We start from the raw sequence: 8,631 nt of genomic DNA on the forward strand, positions 1-8,631 counted from the left end.
GCGCCCCTCAGGGGTGACGCCCCGCCAACTTTTTGGGGAGGAGGAGGTGGCTGCCCTGGTCTTTTTTCTCCAGCGCCACCTCCCCTTGACCTTGGCAGCAGGTGGCAGGCCCGGCTCCGGCTACCAGATTGAAGAGGGTCTCCGGCGGTGGGCGAAGGTGCGCCGGGCAGTCTTCCGCTGCTCCGGTATCCGGCGTACCCACCATCAGCTGTCCCACCGCTGGGCAGACATTTTGGACCGGGAGCAGGACCTGTTGGACCTGCTTGGTGTCGAGGTCGTGGGTCTTGGTGAGTGGCTACCCAAAAAAAAAAGTGTGTATATATATATATATATATCTATAGTAGTATAAGTATTGTTATTGTATCTTTCTAAATCTTGGCTGAATAAGTAACACGATGACTGGTGCTCCTAGTTACATTTCCGATGTATTCCGTTATATCTACTGTAATTGTATGACACTGGTCTGTGCTGCTCTTCTTCACTGACTCTTGCGTGTTGTTTCAACTTGGCGCTAGCTTTTGCTGTTTATTGATGTGAGATTTTCTTTATTGTAGAGAACTGAAGTTAGTTAATGCTATTAATAGAGTCTTGTCCTTCCTTTGTCCGTCAGTGAAATAGCGGTGGATGGATAATTGTACGTAGTTTGCATATTGTATCATTTTTTTCACGGCCTTCTCTTCTCTTCTGCATGAATCCTCCTCTGGCAATGAATGCTAAAGTTACTTTGTTCTTCTTACCTCAGCCAGGGCCGGCTTTAGGCATGTGCAAGCTGTGCAACTGCACAGGGCCACCAAACGCCAGGGGCCACCACACCAATATATATCCTTAATTTAATAATCCTCTGAGGATGGATACATATTTGCGTGGCGGCCCCTGGCAGGGATTTGGTGCCTCCGGCTCTGTTCCACTTCCAAACACCCTGACTCCCCCCTCTTCACTGGCCTCCGTGCTCCGCCCCGACCTCCTCTTCCGGGGCCCCCTACCTACGCTCCCTGCCCAGGACCACCATGAGCCTAGAGCTGCCCCTGCCTCAGCCCTCCATAGAACTGATGTAGTTTGTTTAGTGAGTGGGTAGGCTTAGCAGCAGTAGCATTCAGTCAGTAGCAGAACAAAATATGATGCAACGAACGTACAATTTCGTGTATGCACAAAGTTAAGCATGTCTCCTCCTTGTGATCTATGCATTTTGCTGGCAAAAATAAAAAAGAAATGCCTACTTACAGATAATTGATTACCCCATTCTTGAATCGGTGGTGTTGTTCAGGTGTTACTGCCTCTGTGTTACTTAGTAATCTGCAATCAGAATGTTTATGGAACATTTGATTTGTTTTCTCCAAGTATACAGTCAGTGAATCCTGCAAGGCAGTAGTCATTTGGTAGATCAATGTTTGTTTCTTTTAATGTTCTAGCAGTGGTTTTTGAAATGATGTATATGTTTCACAGCACTCAATGTTTTTCTCTTTCTTTATTATTTCAATTCTTACATGAACCACAGAACCCAGGGGCAAGCAGAAGGCTGGGACCGAGTCGGCGGGTGAACCACAGGCACAGAGCTCCTCTACTGAGGATCCTGCTGCTGTCCCCAGTAAGTCCAACAGTGCTTTCTTTTGGAACAATGATATTTCCCTAACTTTCTAACGGAGCTTTTTTTTCCAACCGATTAATGACATTTCCTTCCTAACTAAATTTTGACAAATGCTTTTTTGATTTTCATTATGTTTTCAAAATTTTGGGTATCTGTCCCTGCCTTTCTGTTCCTTCAAAGAGCCTCTGCTATGACTCTCTGTGCTACTACTAGTATTAGACTGTCTGTAGGTAAGTTTTGCCCTGTTGCCCACTCTTTAGTTAAGGTATTAATCTTTTAAAAAAATCTGTGATAGAATAGCTGTAGGCACAGGGTCCACTCCTGTCTTATGCTTTTTCCTCTGTAATGTCTCTGCTTTGCCAATTGACACCAACCAAGTATGCATCCAGATGTTGGTCTAGTATTTTGTAAACGTTAGTATACCACTACTACTCTTGTGGGTATTCTTCTATGCAGTCACATACATAACTATGTATGCACCAGAAAATTGGATGTTGGTGATAGGCAGGTTGGACCTTACTTACACCTCAGTCACAGAACTCTGAGGAACCCCCAATTCACTGAACGACAACCTATATGGGCTCAGTCATTGGTCAATTATTCCATTATCCCACTCCTGAACCCCAATACCAAGATGCCCAATGCTTTTATTACACAATCCATAACCTAAGTAACCCCCTTTTGCTCACTCACTCGTGTAAGTCTCTACAAGCCAACAGACACTGAAAATAAACTTCAGAGTCAATGTGGTACTTCAAAAGCTTTATTTTGTTAGAAGTAAGTAACATCAATGTTTTTAAGCTGTTCCGTGAAATACGTCAAGGGGCCCACCAGAAAAAATCCAGAGTTAAAAAAGGCTGAATAAAGTAATCTACATTTGTACAGCTACTAGTGGACGATAGGGAAATGTGGGAAATGTCGGAGACCCCTCACCATTGAACGTATACTGGTTACATATGCCTCTTTTTGGTAAGCTCTGGAAATCTCTGCTTCGTAGAAGGAAATCTTCTCATCTGCCAAAAAATAATGACAAAAGTGGTGCACGTTAGACAGTATGAAATACATTTATGCAAGTTTTTTGCAGTCATGCTAAAAAAAAAGGTGTAACCTGTAAGCAAACTCGATTCCACAATCCACATACAAAAAGTAAATACGGCCCGGGCCTTTTTATTTTCCAACCTCTTCAGGTGTATGCATTGAACAATCATGTGGCCTCAAAGGCGTCTTCTCGTACTGCGCAACAAGCTGTGAGGTAGCATGCGCAAAACTGTATACATTGATGTACAAAGGTTACATCATGGTTCAGTTCAAATTTCCAAGGACTAGAGTAGCAGTAGAGATGAGATGAGCTTGGGTACCATACCATAACAAATGAATGCTAATATGTGTAGTGACTCTGCTGTACTATGCAATGTGGACTACTACTGATTACGTTGTACTTAACTGTTTTGCAGAACTCCATTCTTGCTGAACAAGTACAATGGGGGCTGTGCATCCATCTAAGGTGTACTTATTTTTATAGGTGCAGAACCGGTACCATCCACCAGTGCCGACGGGGACAGCGGCGCAGCGTCAGCAGAGGCGATCCCGGAGGGGACAGGACCAGAGGCACCTACACCAGCACCAGCAGCAGTGGGGGAGGAGCCAACAGCGGTGGGCGATGGTAAGTTACATTCAATAGTGATCCGCATTACTTGGTGGGAGGGGAAAACTTCCTCACTGTACTCTGAGATTTATAATGAACTTGAAGTTCTACTGGACAATATATGACGCCACCTTTATTTGTCATTACCATGCTTAGCATTACCACCGGCGAGAATTGATAAAATAACAGGCCTCTTCTATCTGACTACAACTCAGCGGTGAAAGGTTGGTGGCAGACTAAAAGTCTTATCCACAACATGACCGCGATGGATTAACACTAAGGAGATCGATTTTCAGTATGATGAAAGGAGCAAGGAAAAAGCACCAATCATCTAATATAGAAGGATACTTTGGAATCAGCAATGCAGGTGGCTGATAGCAGTCGGATGCATGGGTTGTTGTGGAAGCATGGAAAGGGGAAAACACAGCTGCCTGCGTGGTTGGGAGACACACCCAATATCGGTGGGTAGTGGATAGTCTCAGCAGCGGTGTTTTGGTCAAACCCAAAGGCAAGGGAAGGAGGGGATGACTGGATGCATGGGTCGTTGCTGGTGAAACACAAACCGCCTAAGGTTTGTTGCACGATATAAAGAATGATAGTCTCTACTAGACATTTACTACTAGCTGGCCCCTGTTAATTGATGTTAGTTTGAGACTGTTCCCGGAAGCAGAGTATATGATATAAAACGAGATATGAAAAAGACAGGTGTTCGTATGTGTGTGACCGTTGAAGTACACCCATGCTACTAGGGCAGGCATAATGCCGTGCCAAAAAGTCCAACAAATGAATTATAATATATAGGCCGTAGAATGTTCAAGATAGATGCAACACAATTTTTTGTACTCAGCTTGCTTGCTAGTGCTACTGTGCCACTATGTGTTGAATAAATTTTGTGTTCTTGATTTGCTGGGATTATGGATTACAACAATTCTGTCTCTTTCTTTATAGTTATAGTTACTCCTTCAAAACCAACAAGAAAGGAGTTGGCAGTCCGGGCCCGGCAGCGGAAACTGCAGGCCATCGTTGAGGCCTACCGCCGGCTGGTGGCTCAGGCCGAGGAGGAGGAGGAGGAGGCGGCGGCAGCAGCTGCTGCCTCTTCCAATGCCCCGGCCCCCAAGCCTGCAGGAGTACGCCCGCCGCCAGATTTTTTCATCATCGGCCGCCCCCCCACAACATGCATACCAATGTAGGTGCCGTCAATTTAAAACAAAGATTCTCCTCCGGGTACCGAGGCTCGAGGATGAAATAGAGGAGCGGGTGAAGCTCATTGTGGACAAACACTTGAAAGCCCGCCGGCTTTGAGATGGACCCTGTTTGTTTGCCCCTTTTTCAATCCTTTTGTTGGTGGGTGGGAATTGGGTGTTGGGGTTTACATTGAACTTGGAAATTTGGTTGGGGTTAGGGGAGGGTAGGGACAGCTGTGGGGTAAGATTTCATATATATTTTATTTTTGTATCATCTTTCTTTATATTATGTTAAAATAAATGAGACAAAGTTATTTTCAAAAGAAAACATTTGAAGTTCATTTGTGTTTGTTGGGGGGGTGGAGGGGGGACTGTTTCACCAAATAATGTACGTTCTGCAACATCGCAAGGTTTAACCCCTTCGGTGCTGATGACGGAACCGCTCCGCCATCAGCCGCGGTCGCGCTGTGCTGATGACGGAGCGGTTCCGTCATGGCCCGCCCAGCTCGATAGAACGCTCATGCGCGGCGCGAATTCCGCGCCTGCGCTGAGGGTTCTATTGAGCGGGGCGGGCCGTGACGGAACCGCTCCGTCACGAGCACAGCTCAACCGACGCTGGTGACGGAGCGGTTCCATCACCAGCATGCGGCCGCCGCGCGGCCGCCCCACACCCTTAGCACTGCGGCGGAATAGCCGCCGCAGTGAAGGTGTTAATTGGCCATGCAGGTCAGCGGACAGTGCTTTCGAATAAAAAAATATATTGGCCACATCTTTAACATGCAGACAGATAGATGCGGTAAACCCTCACCGAGTTATATTTGTAGTATTAGAAGAACTACCAGTCTGTCTTGCGTTATACCTCACAGCAAACTTATCTTACCTGTGATTGCTGATGATGATTGACAATGAAGTGTGGCACTGCAAGGGCTGCATTTGTTTCCCAAGACAATGGAGAAGAATCTGTGGTTCTGAACTTCTGTGATAGTAGTAGTAGACAGACCCTGCCAGTAGCATTTTGAGACAAAAAGAAAGAGGCAGTCATTTGCGTGATAGACAATGTGGGGGTAGTATAAGTATTAAGTACAGTACATTACACGACTGACCCAAAACAATATTGCAACTGCTAAACTGAAACAAAACAATGGTTTTGGGGACTGGAAACTAAGTGCAAGAGAAGATAAGAAGTTCAACTGTAGTTGTAGTACTCACGTCAACGTCAAACTTTTCTAAATCATAATGATGTAAACTTAAACCCAAACAATGACTCCAATTCATTAGATGTATTCGTTGTTTGATGGTAATGGTAAATTATTTGGCATTATACACAGACCTTGAGTTGGGAAGCAGAAGAAGATCCTGGCCATGCCTTGTTGAAATTTCACTATTGTTGCTTTCACCACATCTGCCCCAGCAAGCGCGTGATCAAATTGTTGGTGTATATTTAATGTAACAAACATCACACCTCAATGAAACCACGCAGTCCGGGGGAAGAGGGTTAGGTTTTGTTGAATGGATGGGTACGGGGGTTTTGGGAAAGGTTTGAGAAAGAAAAACAGTACGCATGGAGACAACAAAAGCAAAACAATGAAGACGATGATTTATGATGTTGATCCACTAGCCAATGAATGTAAGGAATAAACGTAGGAAAAGGACACGCTGAATATAATTCTTGGTTTCCCGCCATCCAATTGCTTGATGATGAGGATTAGTGGTAATGGTGAGTTGATGCTCATAGTATAATAGCAGTGGGTGAAAAACGTCCAGCCTGTGTGGATTGAAAAAGAAAAGGCAAATACAAAAGAATGTGAATGACCTAAACAAATTGTATTTGTAATACAGTGAAGATCAAAAAAATAATACAAGAGGAGTAGTCGTAAGAGAGGACTTTCAGACTAAGGCGTATAAGTCTACTAGCTGCACATCATTATTAATCTAGAAGTACAAGAAAAGACAGGAGCCAGCACAGAACAGACCCACGCCACGACACAGGGTCGCCCGTAACACAAACTGCATTTCCCTAAAAATTTGACTGAGCCAGAGAAAGGGGCATAAAAAAGCAACCTAGCATTTTCAAAATTAATCAACAAAATCAATGCGTCATTCTCAGTCATCAATCATACCACTATTGTACTCTACCACTGCACAGTGCACACACATGTAGTAGCCTGGGTCTACTGTGCTGTGCCTCTTATTTGTACCTTGTATTCCACTCCAAGAAACATCGTACATCAATCAGCTCAGATCCAACTGCCTGACAGCGTGCAAAGATATGGTGGTCACCATCATTATCAGGTGTGGCACGTCTAATCCAACAGCAACAGCAACTCAGTCTGTAGTGACTGAGTGACTATGATAAATTAAGTCCTGACTGCACCTGTAGTAGTAGGAACACAAGTGCGTAAATAATTTATATTATTAAATAACATGGAAAAATTGGCTATCACGTGAGTCTGAAGTTACTAGTATACTTCAATTCCATGCACATTTGCTCAGAGTCAGCAAAACATCCAATGCAATGCATAGCATCATTCATTTAATATACCTGTCTTGCTCTTCTCTTTCACTGTCAGATGATTGATCACAGATGCTGCCGAGCCTTTTAAAAGTAATGACGAGTCACAACAAGTTGACTTCAGTTGTGGATGCCTGCTCAAGTTTTGACACTGAAGAGTCGTCTATGAATGCCTGCAGACAGAGGTGGTAGCCTTAAGAGTAAGACAGTGATGAGTTGCAGATTTCAAATGAAATAGAGGATGGCTGTAGTCATGACTGTACGGTTCACTTGTTATGGAGGGACTGTTAGAGGCTACATTAATGTACTATACTCCATCTACAACATCCAATGTATGGCTGGCAAGATGGAATTGTATTGACTTGAGTGGGAGTCAAGAAGATGGAGCAAGACTCTGAGAAGTGCAGTCAACAAATGCACAGGCGTGCAACTCCAGTAGGTAAATACAGAGATACAGTGAAAATAAATGCACAGGCGTGCAACTCCAGTAGGTACATAAAAAGAATCAGTGGTGGGGATGGATTTGGTTGTGGTTTCTATTTGCAGTTTTGCACCAGAAAGCCATTGTTAATAAGAAAATAACACAAATAAAGGAAGGGAGAAAGTAACAATTTAAAAGCCTAGTTGTCAGGGAAGAGGAGCTCGTCCTTAAACTCTGGGGGTTCGGACAGAAGTAGGTCATGTAACCCAGTAGTGATGATGTCTTCGGACTCGCTTTCTTCATCCTGCTCTGATTCACGTACTTTATAGTCTGGTGGTATGAAGTGTTGATTCATTTTTATCATTGTCAGCCTCTCCACGCTTTTGGGGGAGAGACTGGTCCTTTTCGCTGTCACAATGGCACCAGCAGCACTGAAAACCCGCTCAGAAGAGACACTGGCTACAGGACAAGCCAGATACTTTATCGCCAGCCTGTTCAGCACTGGCCACTGTCTCCTTCTTTCATACCAATAGACCAATGGGCTTTGTTCCATGAACACCTCTGTTGTGTCATCCAGATAGGCCTGAACCATCCGCTCAGTGTTCATTGGTGCTCGGCTTTGCTGGTCCTCTTTCCCCTTTGCAACAGCAACGGACTTACCATCCCTTTCTGTAGAAAAAAAGCAGTTATGCTTTTGGTTGTGTCTGCTGAATCAGATCGTGTAGGTGCTGCTTTTGGTACTGTTGGTGCCTGCTGGGAAGCAGACGCACTGCTCTCATGCTCTGAAGAACTTGCCTCAGGAGGATGGCCTGGAGTACTTTGACTGGCCTGGGCTGGCACTGGCAGGCCTTTAAGTAACAGCCGTTCAGTTTCTAAATCATTAGCTTCCGCAGCTATGGAAGTTTTGTACTTGTCAACATCCCCATCTGAAAAAGGAATTACTGCGCTACTGCTGACAAATAATTTGTACCGTGGATCCAACATTGTTGCAGTTATGTAATGTTGACCTGACACAATCATTTGAAGCCTTGCATTTAGGGATAAGCGGTTGGCTAAGGCCTTGGCCAAGGTATATGCATCAACTTTTTCTTCGTCACCTTCGTATGTTTCACAGATCTCCTTCAGCTGTTGCTCAAGCATGTACAACAATGGGATGGCTTGGCCCATAGTACAGTCCTCCCTGCTAACTGCACGTGTGAAGACCTCAAAAGGTAGTAGCATCTCTGTCAAGCATTTAATGAGGTCCCACTGCCACATCTCAATGGTCATGGCTTTAAGATTAAC

General features: G+C 44.5%; 1 long non-coding RNA gene across 1 annotated transcript; it reads left to right on the top strand.

The window, feature by feature from the left end:
* The first annotated feature begins 1,486 nt into the window (after positions 1 to 1,486).
* Positions 1,487 to 4,340, top strand: LOC144827488 (uncharacterized). The gene is made up of 3 exons (XR_013610209.1): positions 1,487 to 1,585; positions 3,108 to 3,248; positions 4,185 to 4,340. It is a non-coding gene; the product is annotated as an uncharacterized LOC144827488 (long non-coding RNA).
* Positions 4,341 to 8,631: the final 4,291 nt, after the last annotated feature.

This window comes from Lissotriton helveticus, chromosome 4_1 (genome assembly GCF_964261635.1).
Source record: "Lissotriton helveticus chromosome 4_1, aLisHel1.1, whole genome shotgun sequence".
NCBI lineage: Eukaryota > Metazoa > Chordata > Amphibia > Caudata > Salamandridae > Lissotriton > Lissotriton helveticus.